This window comes from Rattus norvegicus, chromosome 3 (genome assembly GCF_021556685.1).
Source record: "Rattus norvegicus strain SHRSP/BbbUtx chromosome 3, alternate assembly SHRSP_T2T, whole genome shotgun sequence".
Classification (NCBI taxonomy): domain Eukaryota; kingdom Metazoa; phylum Chordata; class Mammalia; order Rodentia; family Muridae; genus Rattus; species Rattus norvegicus.
In genome coordinates, this window is record NC_141536.1 from 156180048 (window position 1) to 156206775 (window position 26728).

Here is a 26728-nt window from a genome sequence, read left to right on the forward strand (position 1 = left end):
GAGCCAAGATAGAGAGGAGTTCTCTGGGAAGCTATGACTGTGGGACAGAGGGCAGCTGCCTAGGGGTGGGGGTTGGGTGAAGGGTGGTGGTGAAGGGACAACAGTTTATGCTGGAGAGAGAAGCTGGGCTCCTATGGTCTCAGGACTGGGAGATAGGCTGGAGGCTAGATTTCTAAGAGGCATTTTGTTTCTATTTAATTTCCAGAGAATGTGGATCACGAAAGAAAAAAAATTAGTCAAAAACACTAATGATTTTAATACCCAGAAATAAACCTGTTCACATTTGCTGTGTGGCCTTAGATATGTTACTTCTCCTCTCTGTGCCTCTGATTCGTTGCTTATTAAGTGGGACAATGAACTGGCTTCATAAGGTAGTGAGGATTGAGTTGGTTCACATGATCCCGTCCTAGTACAGGGTGGGTGTTAGCCCTTGGCTTTGTACAGTGCAGCTGAATCCACCATATCCAATACACGTGAATCGGGCAAACAAGCACTTCTTTTCCCTGGCCGTGACGAGAAGATAGCAACATTCCTCAGTGTTTTGAAAAGCTCTGACAGGTTAGTTCATGCAGAGACCTCTGGAGATGGCATTTGTTAGCTTCTAGAATGTTCTTCCTCAGATTTTTCACCCCAACCCCCTCACTGTAGCTAATGCTGCCTGTGCAGTGTGCACGCCAACCCCTCTCCCTCAGTCACAGGACTGCCCAGTTCTAGGAACAGACACCTTGTGGAAAGACTACGTTCTCCCAGCTTCTCTTGCAGCTAGGAGTGACCCCCGAGCTGTGAGCATAAACTGTAGGAAGGGCTGCACAGAACCTCTCTCTGCAGGACCCCTTCCTTCTTCCTACATTCTGCCTGGAACTCAGACAGCTAGAGCTGCAGAGACCATCTTGAACCCAGAGGCAGCATGTCATGCATGTGTGCGTGGTAGCAAACCCAGAAGAAAAAAGGCGTTGAGTCCTGATGGCAATGGGATGGCGGCAGAGGAGCCTCACTGCTCCTTGCTGACCTTGCTCTGTGCTTGTTTATGTGAAGAAAAGAAATCCCTGTTCATTGAGACCTTTGTCATTCCGTTTCCTGTTACTGGCAGCTGAATTCATTTCTGACACATTTGCCCAAATGGCTCGGAGCTCACTGGGCCTCTTTGTCACCTGTGTTTCTCAGGGGTGGTGGCCTAGTGCTTCCTTGTCTGGGCTGTTCTGTTGACACCATTCCCCTGAGAGGAGAAAAGGTCTCTGTTAGATGAGGTGAAAGGGTTGATTTAATTCGTTTGAATTACAGAAGTCATGTGTGAAGGCGGCTGGTGTCTCCAGATAGTTCTGGAGTCTCAGCCTGCTTCAGCTCAGGCATGACCCAGGCCCTTGGGCTGGATAGAAACTTCTCAACTAGCTTCAGCTGGCTCCAGACCCTGCTTTCCCACCCGAGTCCAGAAAGGGGGCCCAGGAGTGTCAGAGAGGCTCAGGCCCTGCTGTGGTGCACAGAGCATGTTGTCAGCTGTGCAGGGCCCAGATGTCACCTGGAATGACCTCTTTGCCCCAAGCCCCAGACATCAGCACCTGCTCACTGGAGATGCCAGCCTGCCAGGGCTGGAAGGCCACCTTCACCAGGCACAAGGGCCAGCCCACCGAGATCGCTGTGGGTCGAGTCAGGAGGCCAGGGAGCTGGCTGGGTAAGTTATTATTTTTATAGTTGTCACCAGATCCCTGGCCCAGCCCAGCAGCCCTGGCAGGGACAGAGGCAGCCTGGGAGGAGAAGGAATCCTCAGAGACCTGGTAGCCAGGGCAGGGACTGTGGAGAAGAGAACACTGGGGTGGGTCAGAGCCTGCTGGGCCGCAACCTTTCCTGCTCCATGGGGTGGAGAGGGTGGTGACAGACGCACAGATGTGGCATTTCTTGTCTTCATCCCTGACCCCAGGCATGTGCCGTGAGGTTCTCGCAGGCCATTCCAAGAATTGCACTGCACCTGTCGTGAGTCCCCGTAGGCCTACTTGAAGGCCATGTCTCACTTGTTTTACAGCCTTGTCCTGTCTGGTCCACGTGGCCGTCTCCTGCTGTGGATTCCTCTTCTTTAATCTACCATCCACACCTGCAGAGGCACTTAGCTTCCCTCCCCTCCCCAGGGACTGCTAAGGACCAAGCCAATGCCTATGAGCCCCTCCCTACATCTAGGTTATCAGCACTTTGATTTTGTTGTTGAGACAGTATGGCATGTAGCCCAGGTTACCCCTAAAATGTTGGTCTTCTTGCCTCTACTTCTCAAGTGCTGGGATTAGAGGCCTGTATTATGCCGGTTTCATGAGATGGTGGGGATTGAACTCTAGACCTCGTACATGTTAGCTGAGCCACATCCCCAGCCACCGTACTGTGAGTTCTGATATCAAGAACTGGCCTACCTGTTTCTGTGAACTGTGTTAAAGGAATCCCACACTGTGGCCCCAAGTCCAACCTGACACTTCCCTAAGTGGCAGTGTGTGGCTTACTAGTCCTTTTTATTGCAGAGTGGCCACTCATTTAATAGCTTGGGGACACAGTGGTTTCCATCTGGGTTCTTTAGAGCTGGCTGAGGTGGACACTGTACAAGTAGGTGGTCCAAAGAGTGGACTTCAGGGTCACACCCCCAGGAAGCATAGAAAATGAGGGATGTGTCTGAATTCCTGCTCATGGTGATGCCTCCCTCAGTGTGTGTGTGTGTGTGTGTGTGTGGTGTATGTCTGTCTGTCTTTGTCTTAAAAGACAGACATTTTGAAAAAGATCGAAGATTTATAGGAAAATTACCGCCTGACATATTTCATCTGAACTGAGAATAAATCACTGAGTTCTCACCAATCCTTCATGATTATGTTTCTCTTGAACTTTTTGTTGGGGCTGGAGATGGTGCAGCCATTAAGAGCACTGGCTGCTCTTTCCAGATGATCCGGGTACAATTCCCAGCACCAATGTGAGCCTATAATTCCAGTTCCAGGCAACCCGATCATACAGACAAATATGCCAGCAAAACACCAACGCACATAAAATAAAAATAAGTAAATCTATTAAAATGTTTGTTTCTTGGGGTTGGGGATTTAGCTCAGTGGTAGAGCGCTTGCCTACGAAGCGCAAGGCCCTGGGTTCGGTCCCCAGCTCCGAAAAAAAAAAAAAGTTTGTTTCTTGCTGGGCAGTGGTGGTACACACTTTTAATCCCAGAACTTATGGGGCAAAAAAGGAGGCAGATCTCTGTGAGTTCAAAGCCAGCCTGGTCTACAGAGCAAGTTCCGGGCCAGCCAGGATTGCACAGAGAAACCCTGTCTCAAAATGCCAAAAAATAAAATAAAAATAAATAAATAAATAAATAACTTTTTTTTGTTCATTTGTTTTCAGGACAGCTACAGACTATGAAACTGACTGGCCTGGAGCCTACTATGTAGACCAGGCTGACCTTGGTGGCCTCATGTCCTTCACCAGCTTTAGCAGGTCGAGGGACTCCAGGGGGCTGTTTGTGACTTGGTCCTCCCAGCAGCTCCACTGAGCTCCTTGAATGTGACTGGGCTCTGAGCCTCTGCAGGACTCAGAGGGCTGAGTGCCACCCTCTGTCCCAGTGTTAAAAGTCATACTTTGGTCACCTGACCTGGGCAAGTCCTGCAGGCTTCACTTTCAGTTTTGATTTAGGGTTTTTTGAGACCAAACTGCCCTGCCTGGCCTCAAACTTGCAGTCAATCTCCGGTTTCTGTCTCTGGAGCTCTGGGTTCACCAACAGCCATCACACAGGGTCAGGGGGTCAGGTTTGTAAGGTAGCTTCTCCCTCTTCATACCTAATAGGCTTTGGAGGGAGGAACTTTGAAACAATGTAAAAAAGCTTGAATGGTCTCCAACTTTTAAGTCGTTACTTATTTACCTCTAAAAGAAGCTTTTTTTTTTTTTTGGTTCTTTTTTTCGGAGCTGGGGACCCAACCCAGGGCCTTGCGCTTCCTAGGCAAGCGCTCTACCACTGAGCTAAATCCCCAACCCCTAAAAGAAGCTTTTTGTGACTATTTATTTATTTATTCATGTGTGGCATCACAGGGCAACTTGTAGGAGGGGCTGTTCTCCCCTCCCTGTGGTCCAAAGGATCAACTCTGGTGGTCAGGCTTAGCAGCAAGCAGGTTTACCCATCAAGCCATCTGCCTGGTCTATACTTACTTCTACTTACCTATTTATCAACTGGTTCTCTCTCTCTCTCTTTCTCTCTCTCTCTCTCTCTCTCTCTCTCTCTCTCTGGTTTATGTGTGGTGTTGTGTGTGTTGTGTGTGGTGTGTGGTGTTGTGTGGTGTATGTGTGTAGTGTATGTGGTGTGTGTGTTTATAAGGGGTGGGTGCATGTGCACTCATGGAGGCTGTAGGTCACAGGCAGGTGTCGTCCTCAGTGGCTCTCTGCCTTACTTTTAAATCCAAGCTCTTTCACTGAAACAGAGCTCATGGGTTATGCTAGACTGTCTGGCCATTAGGCCTAGGGTTTGCCTGTCTCTGCCTCCCCAGCACTGGGGTTACAGGCTCACCCCATCACACAGGGTTTTGACAAGGCTGCTGCAGATCTGATCACAGGCCCTCAGGCTTGCAAGGCAAGCACATTACCCATCTCCCAGTTCCTTATTTATTTTGACCGCTATAGAGTCATAAGTTATTATCTGCAGGGTTAAACCAGCATCACCACCAACACTTTAATTTGTTAATATCCTAAACTTGTCAGGGGTTCTGGATCTTGGACTCCTGCTCTGGTGCTCTGAGGACAAGGCTTGGGCTGCCCTATAAGGCCCTCCCTCTCAGCTTCCCAGAGGTTAGGAGTTCTCAGACTCTCTGAAGCCTCTCAGGGCTTACAGAACAACAGCTTAGGATCTGTGACTCACTCTTCATAAGACGAAGCTCTCCCTCAAGTTCTGTGTATGCTGGATATCAGAACTGGCCCTTTTCTCATCAACCACTGGGCAGATAGATAGCAGGAGACAGCGATGGTGAGGCCTGCCTGTCAGCTCCTGAATGACTTAGGTCTGGTGTGGGCCAGGGTGCTGCAGCCTCAACGCGGGTGGCATTTGGAATGGGGTCACTTTCTTTCTGGGTTTGCATGCATCAAAGAGTAGTTACCACAATTCCTGTCTTCACCTACCAAACTCCACTGGCTTCTCCCCAAAGTGGGGTCTTGAATACATGGTGATCCTCCTGCCTCAGTATCCTGAGTGCTGAGATTACAGGAGTAAGTGTCCACTCTTAGATTGTTCATTTGTTTGAGATAAGATCTCTTTGTATAACCCATATTTGCCTTTAACTTGCCATCCTCCTTCCTCAGCCACTGAAGTGCTAGGCTAGAAGGTATGCACCACCACACTAGGCTCCCCATAGAAGCTTCTAGCTCTTGCTTGGAGGCAAAACTGCTTTTGGTTGGAAAATCTCTGGTATGGAGAGATAGTAAGTGTCCCTTGGTGGTACGTGGGAAATATCTGCTTTCCCTGTCCCTGTCCCTGCCTTCAACCAGGTGGGATGAATCCTGAGCTCCTTGTATCCCTGTCTCTTTCTGGGTTGGGTAGGAATTCTGGGATACAGCCAGGACCAGGGCCAGGGAGATAGGTCAGATACAAGGAGAGAACATTGCAAAACCAGTCGTTGGGCTGTGTCTCGTTTAATCCTTGAAATCACTCAGTGGGATGGGACACTTCCCTGTCCTCATTTTCCAAACATGGGACAAATTAAAGGTGTCCTCACAGGACATTCAGCAACCCAGTGTCACTCCTGCTGTCCCCATGCAGAAGCAGAGAGCCCAGCTCTAGCCCTCAGGGAATGTGAGGTGAATTCAAGTCAAGGAATGCCCTACAGAACAGCTGGGTGGTACCCTCAGTCAGGCAGAGGTCTCAAGAATGGAGGGAACGCCAGGGAAGGAACTACTTTAGACGGTGAGACCCCAAACACAAGGAAAGGGACTTATGTCACTCTGGACCGGACAAATGTCAGAAGACCCACATGTGGACAATTGCGATGTTGACTTGAACTCAGCTTTAGTACTGTTGTGTGAGTGCACACATGTGAATGTGTGTGTGCTGGTGTGTACGCGCATGCACATGTGATGAAGGCCAGGAGATATTGGATGGGGGGGGGTGATTCCGTATTAACAACTCGTGCTCAAATGCGATAGAAAGGCAGTACTGAACTGAGTCTGGCAGCGTGCGCCCAGATTCCTGGCTCTGGGGAGGATGACTTGGTCCAGGCCATCCCAGGTTGCACCATGATTTGAAACACTGTCTCAAAAATAAAAGAAAAATCAAAAGGAAAGAGGGCTAAAGTGCAGGGAAGCTGTGGGAACAGCCTCCCAGGGAGACAGTCTGGAGCCTTACACCCGTCTTCCCATTTCTCTGCTTGTTTAAAACGATAACCAAGAGAAACCTGACCTCCTATGCACCCAGGAGAAAGAAAACGCTTGCAAAGGACTTGTGAGCTTACAGCGGTTACAGCTCTCACAGCCTCAAACCAAGGCCAAGGAATATTCCCTGTGACAGATAGCAAAATCACAGCTAAGCTGCAGATCTGAGCGCATGGTTCATGAATCTTGGAGGTGTTCACTGTGTGAGGGGGGCTAGACACCAGGGAGTCCCCAGACACTCTGGCAGCTTCCTCTGTGGGCAGGGGAATTACTCCCTGGAGAGGGGCATCAGGAAGCCTCTTGGACAGCTAAGAGGGGTCTGAATCTTACCCAGGAGGGTGGTCTCTGGATACATCAAAACCCACCTGTAGAACTGTACGAAACGTGGCAGGTTCAATTGGTAGAGCATTGGCCTAATGTCAAGAGGCCCTGGGTTTCATTCCCTGGTATGAACGTGGTCTTATGGTGGTGCACGCCTGTCACCCCAGCCTGAGGGAGACGGGTGCAAGGACAGTCAGGGGTTGAAGGTCGTCCTTCCCTACATAGGGAGTTTGAAGCCAGCATGTGCTACATGAGGCACTGCTTTGGAAAACAACAAGACTATATGAGGTACATATAAGGTTTATGGAGCTCGGTGCATCTGACCCACTCCCTTACACGCTGTGCCACACGGCTCAAACCCAGAGTCAGAGTGGCACAACCGAATAGCCAGAGGAACACTTTGAGACAGAGGAGACTGAGGTGGGAATGGGTTAAAGACGACAAAGCACGCCAGCAAGCAAAGAGCCCTGTGCAGGCAGTCGTGTCTTCGGGGAAGGGGTGTCCCAGGCACCTGAGCTCAAGGAGAAAAACTAAAACACGGAGTTCAACAGGGCCACGCACATCGCTGGAGGTCACACAGAGAGTGGGTCTCAGGACCTGATTTGAACCCGGCTCTGAGGATACCGGTGTGCTCCCTTCTTGCTGCTCTGGTCTGGCCTCACCAGCAGGAAGAGCCCCAGCGGCAGTCTGGGAGGCTCCCCAGGGCCTGCTGAAAATGGCGAAAGAGGTTTGGCAAAGAAGGTCCAATCCAGAGCTGCAGCTCCAAGTGGGGAGGGGGGTCAGTGGGGCACAGGCCCACTGTGGAGCGTCCGTCTCTCCCGGGCCTGGGCAGCCAGAGTCTCCACCTACCTCCTTGGCTTTTGCCTCGCTTCCTGGGTCAGAGCGTGGGATCTCTTGCCTCCGGGCTTGGGTACAAATCCAGTTTCATCTGGCTTGGCAACACGGGCCCTGGGCCTGGCTTTCCAGCCCCAGAACCCAACCTCTTAGTCTCAACCAGGCAGCATGGGGGACTCAGAAGAAGGTGGGACTCACTCCAGTGCCTGCGTCCCAGGACTGCCAAGGTAGGAAGGGGGCCCTCAAACCCCAGCCTGCCAGAACTGAACGCCGAGTTCTAGAAGAACACCTTCCTGACTGATGGGGTCAGAGAGGACTCTTACTGACCAAGTGGTGTTTGAGAAGGTTTTCAGCAATCTCAGGGGACTGTGGTAGGCTTCTGGGGGCATGCCCTACGCTCTCCAGGGCAGTGCGAGGGAGCAGGTTTCAATTAGAGCACGCTGGAGGTCCGGCAGGAAGCGCATTTGTTTGAGGCCAGAATGAGATCCTGGTTCAAAAAACAAAGCGGGGCTGTCGAGATGGTTCAATGGGAAAAGGCCCTTGCCGCTAAGCTGAAGACTTGAGTTTACTCTCCAGGACCCACACCTCAGTAGGAGAGAACCGATTCCCACGAGTGTCCTCTGACCTCTACACACGAATGGCGGGTGGCACACCCAAACATACAAATAAAAACAAACCAAAATTAAAAACAAAGTCATGTAAGCAAGGACAAAGAGGAGGAGGAAAAGAAGAGAAAGCGCTGGCCCCTGCAAGCTAACAAGGCCTGCTACCACCCACCGGCTTGACAATTTTAGTGGTTCTAGAAGGCCCTGGGTTTCTGTGGGGCTGGCTCTGTAGGGCTGTTTGCCTGCCAGGTCACCCGAATCATCTCCTTGGAGGGTCAGTGACAAGCTGAGGACAACAGTCCCCACCACTCACCTCTCTGACCTGCATCCTCCCAGGGAAGGCCACTGGGGTAGGGGTGAACCCTGAGCTCTACCCTTGCACCCATATCAAGAAATATGGGCAAAGATGGGATTGGCAGGGCAGACAGTACCACTGGGAATTCGAGGGGCCCTCCATCCATCCAAGGTGCTCTTGACTCCTGCCTGGCCTGTCTTGTGTTCCTCCTCCTTAGCCCCCTTCCTCCCCCTTCCTCCTCTCATTATTATCATGTGTGCACACGTGTACATGTGTGTGTGTGTGTGAGTGCGTGCACGCCACAGGTCAAGCTCAGGTGCCCTTCCTCAGGCTCCACTCACCTTGATTTTGACACAGGGTTCCCTCCAGCTTAGAACTTAGCTGGCAGGCCAGCGAGCCCCAGAGACCCACCCACCTTACCCTCCCCACCTATGTGTGCCAGCAAGCCCAGCTTTTGCACATGAGTTCTAGGGTTAGGAGTCAGGTATCAACTGAGCCCTCTTCCCCAGTCCCAGAGTTCAAATCACTCTTCCCAGTGGTTATGGGAGGATGGGGGATTGAACCCAGGGCCTTGTGCATACAAGGCAAATACTCTACCACTGAGCTACATCCCCAGTCAATGTTTTACTTTTCATTTGGAGACAGTGTCTTGCTCAATTGTCCAGGTCGGCCTAGAACCTGCTCTATGGTCCAAACTTCAAGGCAGGCCTCAGTTTCTTGAGCAGCTGGGATCACAGGCCCGAACCTTCAGATCCAGCTGCACTGACTTGAGACAATCTCAGTCCATGAACCAGACTGACCCTGAACTCAGGGCCTCTGTCTCTGCTTTTATTCCTGTCCATGATGAATAAAAATGGCTTTAGCCATACATGTGAAGATTCTCAGAGATGTTTGCCATGAGACCAAGATCGATGGGTGCTGGATGGCCAGGCACAGGCTGAGCCTTCCTCTCACACCCCATGGGGGCTTTGGATTAGGGGGCTCAAGTTCAAACCTCCTGTTTATTTCCTTTCCTTCATCTCTTTGCAAGCATTACGTCTTTTTTCTCTGCTAGCCCTTTTGAGCACGTGACCTCTTAGCGGTCACAGGCATAGTGAAGGCAGGGGCTTGAAGTGTTTCCTAGTGGAGTCCACCTTGCAGGCTTTCCCCGGATCCTCTGCCCTTCTGCCTGACTTCCCCCAGGGCAGCTGACCTGTGGGCCACCTACTGGGGGGTGCCTGCTCTTGTGTTTAGTGTCTTTGCCTTGGCAACACTTTTTGGGGTCCATCTGTGGTACGTGGTGCCTGGTTTCCTACAGTGACGTAGACCTCCAGGTGACAAGCTGCTTGCTGTCCAGCTAGCTGCCTGTCAGCGGATACCGGGCCACGCCCATGGTCCGGCTGTGGGTTATGAAGGCACCAGGCACATTTCTCGAATTCTCAAGCAAGTTCTGGCCTCTGCACTTTTGTACCTGGGCAGCTAGGCTAGGCCTGGGTCACTCTGTGACCAGCTCCAGTGGACAGCACGGGGGGGGGATACAAGCCAGCCCCAGCAGCCACCCCAGTTGATCTCAGAGACTCTATGGGCTGTAATTGTGAGTCGTCCTTGTGTGTTAATGTTTCCCGAGGTGCTTCTTCCTTCTCCTTGCTTTTTAAAAATCTTACTTATTTTCCTTCGTAATTATGAATGTTCTGCCTGCCTGCATGAAAGTACACTGCACGCATGTATGTATGTGCGCTGTGTGCGGCCTGGTGGGTCTCCTGACACTGGGGTGACAGGTGGTTGTGAACTACCATGCAGGTGCTGGGAATGGAACCCAAGTCCTCTGAAAGAGCAGCCAGCGCTCTTAACCTCTCCAGCACCCCCAAAGCCGCCTTCTTAGTGCTGTGGTAGCTTCACACCAACCATGTCACCACGTTTCCGGGTTCCCAGATGTCAGTCATGCCTCTGAGTGGGGGGCCCTAGGATGTCACATGCTGGGTGTCAGTGAGCAGCTGGCTGGTGAGTGAATGAGTAAACCTCAGACGCTTGCACCCCACCAAACCTCCCTGAGCCCTTGTAGGACCCAGGGAACTGGATATCAAACAACTGGAGTTCTTTCTCCTCCCTTTTGTAACCCTGGCTGGCTTGGAACTCACTATGTAGCCAGGCTGTAGTGGGGAGAGGAGGGGCAGGAGTGGGGTGCGTATGTGGTCATGGGTTCCTAAGCAGAATATGCTCCCCTGACTGCTCCCCTGCCACCCCCCACCCTTCTACCCCCACCCCCCTAGCTCCCCACCTCCTCTTACCCCTCCACCCCATCCAAAGGCTCAAGGAGATTTGCTTTTCAGTAATCCCTGGGAAGGCAGAGGATCTGTGGAGGCCTCGCAGAGGGCCTCGCTGGGCTTCCTGGTGGAGGTGGCCTCTCAGTGTGGGAGCTCTGGTTCCCCCACTCCCACCCCCTTGCTAACCCCAGGCAGGGCCTCAGGGCAGGGAGACAACTCTCTGGAGCAATGCACAGGTGAATGGGAGGGGCCGGTGGGGTGGGCAAGAGGGTGATTCCAATGGAAGGCTGGCCTTCTGGGAGGGGCAGGAAGAGGATCAGACCCCTAGGGGGTTCCCAGCACCCCTTCTTCTGCATCCCAGGAGCTGGCTCCTGGCTGTGTGGTCCTCTCTTGCTGTTTGGTCTGCTTCCCATCCCAGTTGGTCAAAGCTCTCCATCGCTGGTTTTATTAACCCCCCACCCTTTGAGAACCCCAGCACATACACAGACAAGAAGAAAGGGCTTCAGGAGAGCTGAGGCTCCAGCCTTCCACACCCCAAGAGCCTTTCCAGTCAGAGACCTAGCCTTGTCCACCACTTGTCCCACTCTAGACTCTTACTGATGGTCACTGCCAGGCACCTCCAGCTTGGGGGCTTCTGTTCTGGGGGTGTCTGGAGTAGAGCCCAGAGACCTGCAGTTTGGCAAGGCCACCTGTTGCTCCTCATTAAGATTTCATACCATGTCCCATGATTCTTCTGTCTTATAGCTTAGCAGACTCAGAGGTGTGGGAGTACACATATGTGTACATATACATGTGTGCACATATGTGTACAGGGATATGAGGAATCACTGACACTTCCTGGACCGGAGAAGACTGGCTTCTACTAAGATGTAGGGAGGAGGCCCGGTGGAGGCTGTCGGGCTACTGGTGGGCCCGGAGGTAGAAGCTTTCAGCCAGACAAACTTTCTGGTATCTCAGTCACTGTGCAGGGGCAGAAAGAGTGAACTGTTTCTCTACCTGTGTGAGAAGCAGGCGATGCGTGGATGGTTCTGGAAGAACTCCCAGGACAGGAGGCCCAGTGGCCTCTGCGGAAGGAAGCTGGGGGCTGGAGGGGGAGCGAGTCTCTCTGAAGCCCTGCCCAAGGCCCTGGGGTCATATTCTGACTGCAATTAGCTGTGTGGCCCTACGCCAGTGGTGTGCCCTCTCTGAGCTTTGGTTTCCTCAAGTGTGAATGGGGGCCCTTCCGGGGAGGCTCAGACCTACTGGTCCTACTCAATCTTGAGTTCCCAAGAGGACCCGAGCCACGCCTCATCTTCCTGAAGCCCTGCAGGTTCAGAGTGATAGGTCCTGGTTTGGGTTGACCTAGAAGAATGAGGCTGGGAAGAAGACGCCTGTCTCTACCCTGTGCCCCTGGGGCTAGCCAGAAGAGTATCTACTCAGACCTCAAGCTGGAGACCGGGGATCAGGTGGGTTGGGGGACAGAGATAGAGAAACAGGGAGAAAGGCAGGTCAGCTAGGGGGTAGCAGCTGAACTGTGTACAGCGAGGGCGGGGTGGGTGCACACAGTAGGAAGGGTGTGGGCACCACATGCCCACTGGGAATGGAAGAGGCAACCATATGTGGGGACTCAGTGTCATGGGCATGGCCCTCCAGACACTGGTCACTCCTTGTCTTTCCCATCCCCCTGGTCCTGTGGTTGCTTCTCCAGGGGGCTTCTTGAGAGGGGAACTGGAAAGGCCTCAGCACTGAGGTAATCACAGTCTGGAATGTTCTCTAGGAGGTCCTGGTGCCGGTGAATAGACCTATGAGGTCTTGGACTCCCAGGGCCTTGTGTGTCAGGGCAGACATGTCCTTTTGTCCTAGAGCCTTCAAATGCGTGAACTACCACACCCCCTTGACAGCTCTTCTCAGCTCCTTGCTAATGGCTTCTGTGGTTTCTTCTGTGTAAACTAACCTCCCCCTTGCCTGGGGGCCCGGGCTCTGGCCTTCCTTCCTGGCCTCCTCTGGGGCTTGCTGCTCCTTTCTTCTGCCTTTTCTGAGACCAGGCCTTTCCACATTGCCATGGCAGCTGGCTTGACCTGCTGCTATTTTGTGAACCTTCCGAATTCGACCCACCACAGATCCTTGGCACCGGCTGTGCTCCCTACCAAGCTCTTCCCAGTTGTCCGAGGTCAGGCCACACATCCTTCAGCTCGAAGTCCCCAGCAGCAGGGACTCAGAGAAGCCCGTGCTTCTCAGGATCCTCAGACTCCTCGGACTATCCAGCCTCTCTCCTCCCCAAAGCTCAGCATCCCCTGCTCTCTTCTGAGTGGTGTTGGTTTTGTTTAGCCCAGGCTGACCTTGAACTCACTACATATCCAGGGGTGACCTTGAATTCCTAATTCTGCCTGCACCTGTGCTGGAATCCCGGGTGTGAAACATCACACCTGGCTGCTGGCTCCTTCCTTTTCCGTGTTATTTTTACTTTCTTACTTTACTTTCTCAATTTCGTTTAAAGACAGGGTCTCATGGAACCCAGGTTCTGCTCCATGGTCCTCGTGCCTCAGCCTCCTGAGAAGCTGGGATTAGAGTTGTCTACTGTCAGGCCCAGCTATTGCTGGGGCTTTACAAGTGACTGGGGCCAACTGAAGCAGTAGTGAGGGATGAGGGTGAGGGGTGAGGGATGAGGGTGAGGGTGAAGGATGAGGGTTAGGGATGAGGGATGAGGGTGAGGGTAAAGGATGAGGGTGAGGAATGAGGGATGAGGGTGAGGATGAGGGGTGAAGGGTGAGGGTGAGGGTGAGGGTGAGGGTGAGGGATGAGGGATGAGGGATGAGGGTGAGGGGTGAGGGGTGTGGAGGCTTAAGCCCATTCTGATCCATCGTGACTCCTTGATTTACATCTGATGAAGTGTCAAGAGTTTCTGGGGCTGGGACTCAGTCGTTAGAGTACATGTAGCCAACATTGGGCTCAGTCCTCAGCGCTCCATGAACCAGGTATGGTGGTGCATGCCCATCATCCCAGCTCTCAGGTGGTCGTGGGCGAATCAGAATTTCAGGGTCACCCTTGGGGAACATAATAGGTTCTAGTCCAGCCTGGCTACACAAGACTGCCTTAAAGTCTCTCTCTGTGTGTCTCTCTCTGTCTCTTTCTCTCTCTCTCTCTGGGTTGTGCGGAGAGGGCCCCTCCCCAGGCTCATAGGCAGCAGTCAAAGCCTCTAGCCAGGCTGAGCTCCGACTCACCCGGTCTCCACCCCGACCTCTGCCACAACAGGAGCGTCTCTGAGTGAATCACCCATGAGTCCTCCAGCCTCCAGCGGCTCCCTCGCTCCCAGCCTTCTTCCTATGCTCTCTGTGCTCCAGACTGCCCTGACGAAACACAACTGGATCATGACCCTCCCGTGCTCCAGAGCCTCCTGTGGCTCCTACTGCCTTAAAGACTAACCCTTACAACCTACAGATGCTGTACCTTGAAGTGGGTGGCTCCTCCTCCCCCTCCCTCCCCTTCCCAGGCTGCCTTCCCATTCCCCTTCCCTTCCCTCTACTTTGTCCCCAACCCCACCCCACTTGCCCTCTGCCTCCAGCTGAGGCTGCCTGGGTTCTTTTAGCGACTCCTGCTAGCCTCAGGGTGATTTGGAGGCTGCCTCCTCCACTTGGTGTGTCCCCCCCCCCCCACCTAGCTGGGCTCTCTGATTGGGAGACCCTCTAGTAGCAGACCACCGGACTCTTTCTCAGACTCCTGGGCCCACCTCCAAACTGCCATCTAGGGGCTTGTTGGGTGACCTCTGAGAACAGGAGCCCCTCGCCTGGGAGCAGGGGCCTAGCTGCTCACTCTCTGACATGCTCCTGAGTAGAGAGGCTCAAACGCCTGGCTGCAGCTGAGCTCCATTCTGTCAGCGCAGTCGTGGCCTTCTCCCCTGTTCTCCCCAAAGCAGGTCCTCGATGAACTGCATTCACCCCAACCGTGACTTAGACTCTGCTTCTGGAAACTTAAACAGACCCATCCCCAGCGGAGAGACTTTCCAGGTGCTCCCTGCTTTTTGATTTAGTCCTCGTAGCCCTCTGGGTCCCCCAACCCCCTTGTCACAAAAGAGGATGACTAAGGAGTTAGCTGAAATTGTCCCCCACCCTAGAATGAAAAGCAGGAATCCTGCTCACTGCCTTCCTGGAGTGTTCCCAGTGCACACTGCAAGGCTTGGCCCACAGTGCATGCTCAATAAATGCTTGTTGAATGACTGAATAAAGAAATAGCAGGACGAGTTGGAGGTTGGGAGCAAGGCCATTGTTTCTTCCATCCACACCCAGCCCAGGTCCTTACAGTGCCTTGATAGCTACTGAAGCACTGGTCATCTCTTCTACATTTGGCCAAGGCCAAGGCGGAGAAAGGTTACATAACCACTCAAGACTGAAGAAAGTGGCCAGGTAGTGCCCCATGTCTTAATTCCAGTACTTGGGAGGCACAAGCAGGCAGATCTCTGTGAGTTTGAGGCCAGCCTGGTCTATAGAGCTAGTCCTAGGACAGCCAGGACCACACAGAGAAACCCTGTTCTCAAAAAACAAAGCAAAAGAAAAAAACAATACACACACACACACACACACACACACACACACACACAACTCCAATGAGTACAGAAATCATTCCCAGGGGCTCCCTGGCTTCTCGGTAGAACTGTTCATCTGACTGGCCACCGTGCCACCTGTGCCCTCCATGTCCAGCCTTGGCTTACCACTGAAGGCTCAGAGGGTCTGGTCCAACTTAGGCGAATCATTGAGGGTGGCTACACTTACTCACTGAGAGGATTTAGTTAGCCCTGTGCTGTGGAGCCCCCTGAACAGGGGCTTTTCCAGCCTCCCTGGGGCTGTCCTATGTTCCCTGAGTGCTCTTGGCAGTGGGTGTGGGTGGGGAGTGGAGGTGAGGCAGGGGCATCGTCCAGCCAAATTCTTTCACCCAGTAGATATTGTGAGAGACAGGGATGGAGAGCAGGAGAGCCCTGGGAGGGGAGCGAGATAGAAGGCCTGGGTGAGAATGGAGACCCCAGCTGGACAGTCCATGCTGACACCTTCCCCGGAATGGCACTCTCACAGCACTGTCCTCAGACACTGCACTCTGAAGTGACCACGGGTCCTATGACACCTGAGGCTTGTACACGGCCTTGTGCAACGTTGGGGTGGGGGCGAAGACCATGACCTCAGAGAAGAAGAGGAGGAGAAGGAGGAAGAGGAGAAGGAGGAAGAGGAAGAGGAAGAGGAGAAGGAGGAAGAAGAGGAGGAGAAGGAGGAAGAGGAGGAGGAGAAGGAGGAGGAAGAAGAAGAGGAGGAGGAGGAGGAAGAGGAGAAGGAGGAGGAGGAAGAGGAGGAGGAGGAAGAAGAGGAGGGAGAGGAGGAGGAGGAGGAGGAGGAGGTGGTGGTGGTTGGTATTCAGGTTAGAGCAGGCTGTGGAGGGAGGGACCTGTCTGGGCAGAGTGTCGGGTATGTGTTCCACAGCTGGGAGGGGCTCCGGGTGTCCCGGGTACAGACTACAGCTCTGCACTCCACAAGAGCCACCCTACTTAATAACCACAGCTTGGGGCCTATGGGCTTCCCAGATGGGGGCCAGCCCCGGGGTGGGGGGCACTAGTTCTGTGGTTGTCCCCACTTTATATAGACAGAAATGGCTTTAGAGACATCTGTGGTCTCCTGGGAAGAGAGCAAGCTTGGGACAGGGTAGCCTGGGTTCAAGTCCTTGCTACTCCAAGATCTGGGCTGCCTGTCTTCTTGTCTGTGTCTTCTTGATGAGTGCCTGCTTGCCCATGAGTGTTTGTTTTCGAGGCAGGGTCTTACAGAGCCAAGCACGAACTTGACCCCTGTTCCTCCCCACTTCTACCTCTCATGTGCCATCAAGGCTGTGAGCTGAAGTCTGTGGGTGCTGAGGCTAGGTGCCTACCACAAGAGCTCAATCCTGGATGGATGCTCAGAACGGTCACCTCCACGGTTTAGAGAGACACTCGTGACCTGTCCTGATGTTCCTGTAGCCTCCTGTGGTCACCCGCTGGGGTAGTTGCGAAAGCCCTTTCTCTCTCCCCACTGTTGATAAAGCAAGGAACTCACTAGGCATTGTGCCATCCTGGGCCAGCCCGTTGCCCCTTTCCTGCCTGGAGGCCTGGGTGGGGCCAGCTCCTCACTCCTCCTCAGGCTAGATGGACCTGAAGGGGGCTTTTGGGAGTGGGACAGGCTGGGTGTTGGGTCCTCCAGCACCTGCCACCCTTGGGCAATGGTGGCTCCAGCTTGCCTGGTGTCCAGGCAGGACCCAGCCCTTACTCTGCCTGTACTAACTGAGCTGTCTTTAAAGTCACCCTGAAGCCAACCAGGCTTCCCTAGTTCTCACCTTGGACTCCAGATCTACTGCCTCTCCCACCCATCCCAGGGCAGTAGCCACCAAGGTCTCTTTGTTGCCACTTTCTTTTTTGGGGGGCTGAGGGGCTTTAGAGATAGGTTGTTTGGGTAGCCCTGGCTGTTCTGGAACTCCCTCTGAAGACCAGGCTGGCCTTGAACTCACAGAGATCCTCCTGCCTCTAACTCCTGAGTGCTGGGATTAAAGGTGTGCACTGTTGTGTCCTGTGAGTTGACATCATTTTTATACACCGTATTATCTGTTTGATGTCCCTGTCCCTCCTGGGAATGTCACCCTTCTCAGTATGGGGACTGCGGTCTGCTGCGATCATGGTACTCCACAGCCTTCCACAGACACTGGCTGAAACAGAAATGGGGTAGGAGCTGCTGGCAGTCCAGCCACTGCAGCACAGCTTTTCTGACTGAGAGTAGGGCCAGCGACAGATGTCACCCTCCTTCAGGGTCAGCTGGCTGCTTCCTAGTTCTCTTCGTCATGCCCCCCTGGTGGTTCGAATATGCTTGGTCCCAATTAAATATTGTCCTTCTAAGAGATGCCTTGGTCGTGGTGCCTGTGCCATCCGTGCCCTCACCCAACCCCTGTCACACTTTCCCTACCCTGGCTTGCTTTGTTTCTTTATTTTTGGTCTCTTCTCCCTGAGAGGGCCAGCGGAGAACGCCTCATCCGGTAGGTCAGTGACAGGCCTGCATGGACACCACAAGAACAGGACAGTCCTGATAGCTTTGCCAGTGGTCTGCTAAGTCAGAGGGAGAAGGAAGGGGGCCGTGTGTGGCTCGTGAGACCAGGCGCTAATGATACAGTGTTATAATGGGCTCACAAAGAGTGCTAATCTGATATCCCGCGTGTGCTTCTTACAATAGATATAATCAGGCCCGCAGTTAGCTAAGGCATTCTCCACCTATCCGCACACTCCACCAAGATCTTTATCACCCTTCTTAATTAAGAGCCTAGAAGCTCGGCAGCCCACAGCCCAGCTCCAGGGAGTCCTGCCCAGCAGGCCCTCCCTAAGCTGGGATAATAGCTACCCCCACATGGCCGGGGTGAGGCCATGCTGTCCGCCCCATCCCAGGCTGTCCCAGGCTGCAAGACCTTAGGAGTCATCTCTACCTGACATTCAGGACTGCAACCGGCAGCCCCTAGGTCAGGCCAGCCTGGAGATGTGTTGGGTCTGGGGCATGGGGCTTATAGGCTGTGAGTTTACATGCTTGGCCGACGCTGAAAATCAGGCCACAGTCTGGTTTCCGGAGCAGTGGGAAGATAAGAGAGTAATGTCCCTACTAGCCAGGCCAGGGTCACATTTGCCTCCTGCCAGTTCATTTGAACGTCTCTGCCTGGAGCTGTGGGCCACTGAGTTTGAGGCTCTGCCGTGGTGTAGAGTTGGGACTCATTTATAAGAGTAGCCATGAGGTTCAAAGAGGCAAGTGACTGAGCACACAGTGAGCCTTGGACTCAGGTTGGCGTGTAAGCACTGGGGACAGAGGGATCATGCTGACACGCAGGTAGTCCCTGGCTGCATAGCTGGTGTTTTTGCAACTGTGTGATAGGATTTGTTAGCATCGTCTTTTTCTGATTCCCTAGAGGTGGTAGAGTCAGGTTCTTATAGCTGAAGAACTGTGGGGCTAGGGTTGGAGAGTGGGTTTGAGAAGCTCAAGAGATTGGAAGCTGCCATTTTGAAAGTTAGCCCCGTGATCTCAGGGCAGTGATCCTCAGCCTGAGTCCCAGTAGAGAGGAAGTGGTGGTGGGGACAGAAGCTGGTGGAGGAGGGTCAGCACTGTAGGCTACACAGAGCACAGAGCCTGTCCTGTCCTGTTGAACCAATGATGAATCCAGGAAAGTGGGTGCCGGATCCTACCTCCAACCCCCACCCCATCCCATCCTGTGTGTCCTGCATGAATACACGACACACACACACACACACACACACACACACACACACACACACACACACACACACACACGAAGAGACAGAGACAGAGAGGGAGGGAAGGAGAGAGTCTTGTTGTCCGTCCTACCACGCACCTCCTGAACACAGGACATGGAGGGGGTGGGGTGTCCAAATGCTGAAAAGCCCAGGCTGCCTAGTCCAGAAAGGCTTTGGCTCCTCCAACTGGGAGCAGAGATTCTATCTTTAGTTTCCTCACTCATAGCGCCTCTCCTGGCCAGGAGGAGGAACTGCAGCCTGGAATCCTTGAACTATGTCCAATCCCATTGAGGTCTTGAGTCCTGGACCTTGCTAGGGTCACTCTGACCCCAACTGGCCAGTGCGGGCCAGCCAGACTCTCGGGTCCCAACTCGAAGAGCATCCAGTACTTGTGGCCAGCTCCCCACTGACGCGGGAGACTGAATAACAGGCTAAGCCATCATGTGCTTTTACTAAAAATAGAATTGACATACTTTTGCGTTGGGAAAGAACGCAGATTCCAAGCATTCTCAAAGGGCAAAGACGGGGAAAAGAAAGAATGGAAATTGGATTTTTGAGCTTAGTAATTAATTAGTGCCTGTAAACACATGATTCATGCTTTTTTCCTGGCTATTTTTTTTTCTTTCCATTTCGCGTGGTCTTTCATAGAGATGGGAGAGAGGGAACCAGAACAAAGAGAGAGGGCGGGGCAGAGACTGGAAGGGTTAGCAAACCTTGGCCAGCTGTAAAGGAACGGGCACTCCCTCTTCAGGTGGAGGTGGAGCTAAGAAGATGGCAATATGTCCAAAGAACATGAGAGGCTAGAGTGGAGGGACTGGGGACAAGGTCACACAGACGTCCCCTGAGAGGTGTGGTGGCTTTATTATGGTGTCACACTAAATCCTGAGGATGGGAAGCATAGTGGAAGTTTGAGCTAGGGAGCATCATCCATCCCACACAGTGGCAACGGTTTCTCTGCATAGCCCCGGCTGTCCTGGAACTCACTCTGTAGACCAGGCTAGCCTCAAACTCAAAGAGATCTGCCCGCCTCTGCCTCCAGAGTGCTGGAACTGAAGGCGTGCTCTGCCATCGCCTCTGCCACCACCACTCAGACGATGACTTGTGTTGCTGAAGTTTCCCAGGGAGCACCTTGTGGACGTGTGTCTCTGAGGGCTGCATGTTAATGTCTGCCTCTTTCCTACAGAACACTGGCCAAGTGTCGTCGTGTGGGACCTTGTCTGCCCTTTTGCTTCTGTCTTCCCAGGGCCTAGGATGTGTTTGTCACTTGGCCTAAGGCCAGGGTAGAGAGGTCTCCTAAGACCAGCATGGGATGGTCCTTGAGAAAGGCCGGTTTTTATTAAATTCAAACTGGGGAGGAAGTAGGGTTGGAAAACTCTCTCTGTGTAGGATGAACTTCTCAGCAAGGAAGGCATCCAAGCAAGGCGTATGCCACCAGCCCACCCCGAGCACGTCCATTCTAGCACCAGCTCTATACACAGGTGCTGTGTGTCCTGGGGCCAAATAGTTTGCCTCTCTGAGCACCTTTAAGTGGATGTAAGTACACTTGTTGACAGGGGGCCGGGTGGGGGCTGGGAGGTCTGAGCTGCCACTGGAGTGCAGTCTCTCAGGCCCTGCTCAGGTGCTCTGCCCCTGGCCCTCCTGGCTCGTGACCTCTCTTCACTCAACACTCTGATGGAGTCTTCCCTCCAGCCACCCACTCAGCCTTGATTCACCCGGGCTGTGAGCCTCTACCTTCTGCCTGTTTTGTTCTCTGTTTTCTTAGTAAAACCACTGCCTTCCCCAGTCGCCAGGGCTCCCATCAGGGAACAGGCAGGCAGGGGCCCCTGTCATCCCACAGAGCCATCTCCCCAGCTTCCCCATCCTACTCACCCTCGCTTTGAGGACTGAAGTCACCAGGCATGAGCCAAGGGCTGGGGACATGAGGGTTTAGATAATTATCACGGGGTAGTGAGGCTCTGCCTGGAGTTCCCGAAAAGGGGGGGGGTCGCAGCTGGGCTGGTGGGAGAGCCCGGGCAAGCCAGACAAGGACTCCTGGGAAAGTTGGCAGCCACTGCACCAGGCAAGGGAGTGTGTGGGCAGGTTCACCCAGGTGCAGAGGGGGTGCACGTTGGGGATGTGGCTGGGGGAGTTGCTCCATGGAGAGGCAGCTGTTAGTGGGCACACTGGGAGGGGTGCCCTAGGAATGGAAAAGCACCAGGGATGGGGGGGGGTGAGGATGAGTACCAAAGGATACATGTTAAGTAAGATGAACAAGTGAGCTCGATGTCACACGCCTTTAAGTCCAGCACTTGGGAGGCAGAAGCATGAGGATCTTTATGAGTCTGAGGCCAGCCTGGTTTACGTAGTAAGTTCCAGGAGAGCCAGGGATGTGAGACCCTGTCTTAAACAAACCAAACCAAACCAAACCAAACCAAACCAAACCAAAAGGGATGCAAATGAGCATTGCCAGGATTGAACACCAAATCTATCCGACACCAAAGCCACTCGGAAGCATTGTGCCTTTGGCAGGCTTCATGGAGGAAGTGAGGTGCAGGGAGTGCAGGGAAGAGATCTGGTTAGGGAGTGGTTTTCCCGGGCTTGCCTCTCAGTTCTGTTGTTGTCTTGCTGTGAAGTGGGTCAAATTTCCATGCTAAGTCTGTTTTTTCTTGTGGAACGGAGACCTGATGCCGAGTGGCTTTTCCAGGCCTTGCGATAGTTCAGTGAGACAGACAGACAGATAGACAGACAGACAGACAAAGGAACCCAGCCAGAAGATACGCTGCTTGAGCTGGTGCTGGAGTTTGGAACTCATCCTTCTGTCTTTTCAGTGTGAAGGAAAGTGATGGTGCCTTGGCTTTTGATGGGGCTGGGTGCAAATCCCAGCTTCCCAGATTCTGAGCTGGTCTCCATACAGAGTTCATTTGGAGCTGGCTTGACTTTCTGAGGTGAGCTGTGTGTCCTCACAGCAGGCACATACCCTGGTGGCAGGCAGATACCAAGCGGCTAAGCACAGGGTTTGAGAGTTGAGCATTTGGCACACAAGCATGAGGACCTGAGTTCAAATCTTAAGAGTCCACATACAAACTGGACCCATTAGCATGCCCTATGGTCCCAGAGCTTTTTATGGAGGAAGGGGAGACAGAGACGGGAGAATTCCCTGAAGCTCAGGGGCTAGCCAGACTGGCATACACAGTGATGAGCAAAACCAGATCCATCTCAAACATGGTGGCTGGTGAGGGCCAATATCCATGGTTGTCATCTGACCTCTAAATGTGCATGCACGCACGCACACACACACACACACACACACACACACACACACACACACACACAATGTGCCAAGCTTGAGTGTCTGAGAACGTCCTTGGCCTATGAGCTGCATCAGGGTGAGGAGGTCACTAGGTTAGACCCCTCAGTATGTACCTGCTGCACAGCAGGGGTGTGCTTAGAATAAGAAAACCTGGAGTTTCTGTTTTCCTCAGGGCCCTAGTGAGGTCACTCTGTCCAAATGAGGCAATTTCTTGTGAGGCATGGTAGTTCTGTCCCTTGCATGAGGAGAAAAATGAGGCAAGAGAGGTGATATCACCAGCCCAAGGGGAAACTAGGGTGTTTGGTCTTGGCCCTGTCTTTCTGAGATAGCGGTCTTGGGGTACTTTCACTGCATGAGGTGACCATCAAGAGTGTAGCACATGCCAGTGGTGGAGGATCGAGGCTCAGTGTATTCAGGGCCACATTGCCGACTGGGGATGGGAGTGGCTTTGTGTGCATGGGAGCTGGCTTGGGGTCCAGGTTGGCAGCCTCCAGAAGACCCAGCCTTTTCTCCAACAGCCCTCTGCCCTTGCTTGGGTATGCCACCACTGTTACCAATGAGCCCCTTGAGGCATCTTCTGGAGTTGTCCACACCATGAACTTCCTTCCTGGGTACAGAAGTTCTCTATTCTGCTTGGCTGAGTGAGTAAGGATACCATTCTGCTTCCTTTACAGCTAGACCATGAGCCTATGACACAGCTGGGTCCATCAGCTGCATCACCCTGGACCTGTGGGACATGGAGAGATTTATCTCCATTCAGCAGCTTCCATCCATGTACGCAGGTCATGGGGTTCCCCAGTTCCAAATCCTCCCATGGCTCCCCTTACCCCTTAAAATAGAACCCAGGCCCCTTCTCAGATGCCTGCTGATCTTACTTCCTTCTTCTGGGGGTTCAGAGTGTATGCTTCCTTCGGGGTTGAGCACTAGCAGCTCTCTTTGTTTACATGTCACGTGTGAGTGAGGGTGTGGGGATGGAATGGGGACCCAGGGCCTTGAAGGCTGGAGACAGAATAAGAGGCAGGATGACCTTATAAAACATCACCAGATATGCAATCTGTCTGAAGCTGTAGCAGCTTGTGGGTGACTAAGAAACAGATGCCTGGAAATGTCCTGGACAGTGGTTCTCTTGACTCAGTTTGACTCACTTTTGTTAGGAATAATGATGCAGATCTGTAATCACAGCTGAGGCAGGAGGATCACAAGTTCAAGGTCAGCCTGGACTACAGAGTGAGTTCAAGGCCAGCCTGGGAAACCTAATAAGACCCTGTGTCAAAATATAGAGTGAAAATATAGAGTCAGGTGTGGTGACTCAGCAAGAGAGTGCTTGTTTGGCCAATGTGAAGACCAAAATTCAGTTTCTAGTATCATAACCAACCAAAGAACCAACCAACCAGTCAACCAATCATTCAACCGAAACCCAACAAGCAAAGCAAAAAACCAACACAAACTCCACCAACCAATCAAAAACCCAATCAACCAGCCAACCAAACAACCAACCAATCAACCAATCAACCAATCAACCAACCAAACAAACAAACAGTCAACCAACAAGCCAACCCACCAGTCAACCGACCAACCAGTCAAACAACCAAAACCAACAAACTAAGCAAAAAACCAACCAACCAAAAACCCAATCAACCAATCAACAAATCAACCAACCAACCAACTAACCAACTAACCAACTAACCAACCAACCAACCAACTAACCAACCAACCAACCAACCAACTAACCAACCAACCAACTAACCAACTAACCAACTAACCAACCAACCAACTAACCAACCAACCAACCAACTAACCAACCAACCAACCAACTAACCAACCAGTCAACCAACCAACCAACCAAAACACCAAAAAATCCAATCGACCAACCAATCAAACCAACCAAGCAACTAACCAAAACCCAACCAAACCAGCCAACCAATCAACTAAACAAACAGAACCGAAAAACCAAACAACCAAAAACTCAAACAACCAAACAACCAAAACCAAACACAAAAACACAAGCAAAACCAAAAAACTACCAACCAAACAAACAAACAAAAAACCCAAAAGGCAAAAAAACAAAACAACCAAACAACCACCAACCAACCAAAAATTGAAACAGCCAACCAACCAATCAACTGGACCCAACCCAAAACCTTGCTTTCACATGATTTGATTCAAGGTGATTCAACTCAACGCCATTCAGCTGCTGAGCTGCTCTCACTGGCCAGATCACTGTCTTAGACACTTCTTCTGTGCAACACGGCTTAGCCCTGGGTAGCCCCTGAACCATGCACTCCTCCTAGCTGAGTGGTATCCCGTACTCTCCCAGCTCAGTTCCTGACCTCACCCCAGCTCACCCTGGCTCTCCAGTTGCTCCCTGCTTACCTCAGCTCACCTTGAGTTAGTTCCCTGGCCCCATTCACTGGCTCCACCCATCCGCTCAGCCCAGCTACTCACAGCCCTGCTCACCTGCCTCATCCAGCAGGTGGTACTCCACTGCCTCCCCAGACACACCCCAGGCCTTGCAGGAAAGAGGGGCTTCTGGCCTAAGATGGCTCAGTAGGCACTTGCTACCAAGCCTGACAACCCAAGTGCTTTTCTTTTCACACACTTGTACACACACACACACACACACACACACACACACACACACACACACACTAAATACTTTTTAAAAAGACAGGAGCTTCCAACTGGGTCCTGGGGTTGCTGTGTGACTGGGATGTGGGAACCTGAGGGTTGGGGTGAGCAGAGGTCAGCATCCCTGGGAAGCCCAGTCCCCTGTCTGTCTTAGACCCTGCTCCATCCCACGATCAGGCATACAGTAGGTATTTAATAAATGCTTGTGGAATGAATAAATTAGCAAGAGGAGGAATAAATTGAGGGAATGAATTAAGAGTTGGGGTGACAAAGCCAGGAGAAGTGATACACGTCTTTAATCCCACCACTCAGAAGGCAGAGTTAGGCAGATCCTTGAGGCCAGCCTGGTCTACAGAGTGAGTTCTAGGACAATCAGGGCTACACCAAGAAACTCTGTCTGGAAAAACAAAGCAGCAACAAAAAGATTTGGACTAGGGCTTCAGCTCGGGGGAACATCCCCAAAGGTCTCATCTAAACTTGTGTTTGAGCATTTCCCATGGTCCACTAAAAGAAAAAGAAAAGGGGAAAAAATTGAGGGGACAGAAGGAAAACAGCTCAGGTGTGTCCCAAGCCTCTTTTCCCTGGCTTCTTTGCTAGAGGAGGAGCATCTGTGGGGCAGGAGGGCATTGGGCAGGGTTGGGCGGAAAACCCTCCCAGTGTTTTATCCCTTACTAACCAGCTCAGACACTCCCGATACAGTGTAATAGCCGGGCGCCTTATCAACTGCATCTCTAGGGCCTGCTCTCCCAAACAGCCATTAATCACACCTCAACACCACCCTGCTCTCCTTCCTCCTGGTGCCTCCCTTGGAAACTGAGGCCCAGAGAAATGAGGCCTGCTAATGCAGGAGCATGGGCTATTTGGCCCTGAGCCCTCTGATGTGAGCTGGAGGAAAGGCAGAATCTTCTGCATGACCAAGGGGCCCTGCCCCCAATTTTGGGCCCCCAACCTCCCCTGGAGCCCCAGGGGCCTTCCAAGGTGGCCTCTTAATCACTGCTGGTTAATTAAGGAGGTTGGACAACTCCACCTGGCCCTCGTGGGCCTGTCTGGGAAGGGACTGCAACCTGGCTACACTACACTGTGGGGCCCTGCTCCTCAGCTTAGCCCCACCTGCATGGGTCTCTGGGTGGCCACGTGAGAAGCCTGGGGTCCTTGGTGGGTGAGGGGCTGTGGTGGGAGGCAGGGTTGCCACCACTATGGTACTCCCTGAATCAGGTACGGCGTGGGCGGCTGTGGCTGGGCTAATGAGGCTCCACACTGCCAAGGAGAGCTGGAGGAGTTGAGACAGGTTCTGGGTGAGGTGAGTTTCGTGGGCCGGGCAGAGTCATGGCCCTGTGCCATGTGCATTCCCCTAGGCTGTGGGGGGCTGCCAAGACCCCAGCCCACCCTGTGCCCTGCTCCCTGTCTTACTGATGGGTCTAAGGAAAGGATGCGGGAAGGAGAGGGGACAATAAGGGGCATAGGAGGAGATGCTCCACCCACTGTGGGAAGTCACGCCCCTGATCACAGCACTGAGTCTGGGTTCCTGTGGGTTGTGTTTGAACCCACACTTGTTTGTACCCAAAGAATGGTAACAGTTTCATGGGCTGATCTTGACTTTACAGTTTAAATCTCAGAGTGACCTGGTCCACTTGCCTTGAGTAAGTGACCGTTCCTCTGGTCCATGTGGTTCTGACTAGGATGTGGCAGTGGTGAACACTGAGGAATTAGTGGATGGCTCCTTTGGATCTGTGTCCCTGCCGAGGCTGTGACACAGGTTCCTGAAGGCTCACACCTGCTTCCCCAGGCCGATCAAAGAAGCCATTCAGGCCCAGGGGAAACTCTGAAGTCTGGGAGGCTGTAGAAGATGTTTCCAGAACCAGCTGTGCATCTTGGTGCCTGGAGGAC

General features: G+C 52.7%; 2 long non-coding RNA genes across 4 annotated transcripts in view; one reads left to right on the forward strand and one right to left on the reverse strand.

The window, feature by feature from the left end:
* Positions 1–6965: 6965 nt before the first annotated feature.
* Positions 6966–8637, reverse strand: LOC147995824 (uncharacterized). The gene is made up of 3 exons (XR_015684866.1): positions 8434–8637; positions 7531–8002; positions 6966–7390 (listed from the first exon to the last, which is right to left on the reverse strand). It is a non-coding gene; the product is annotated as an uncharacterized LOC147995824 (long non-coding RNA).
* The window catches only part of LOC147995826 (uncharacterized), a 42143-nt gene continuing 22951 nt past the window's right edge, over positions 7537–26728 (forward strand). For 2 of the 3 annotated variants that reach the window (XR_015684865.1, XR_015684864.1), the window contains exon 1: positions 7656–7742. This is a non-coding gene — a long non-coding RNA (uncharacterized LOC147995826). Of the gene's footprint in view, positions 7743–13889; positions 14881–26728 lie in introns of those variants that run through there. The other variant, XR_015684863.1, reaches the window with a different exon arrangement.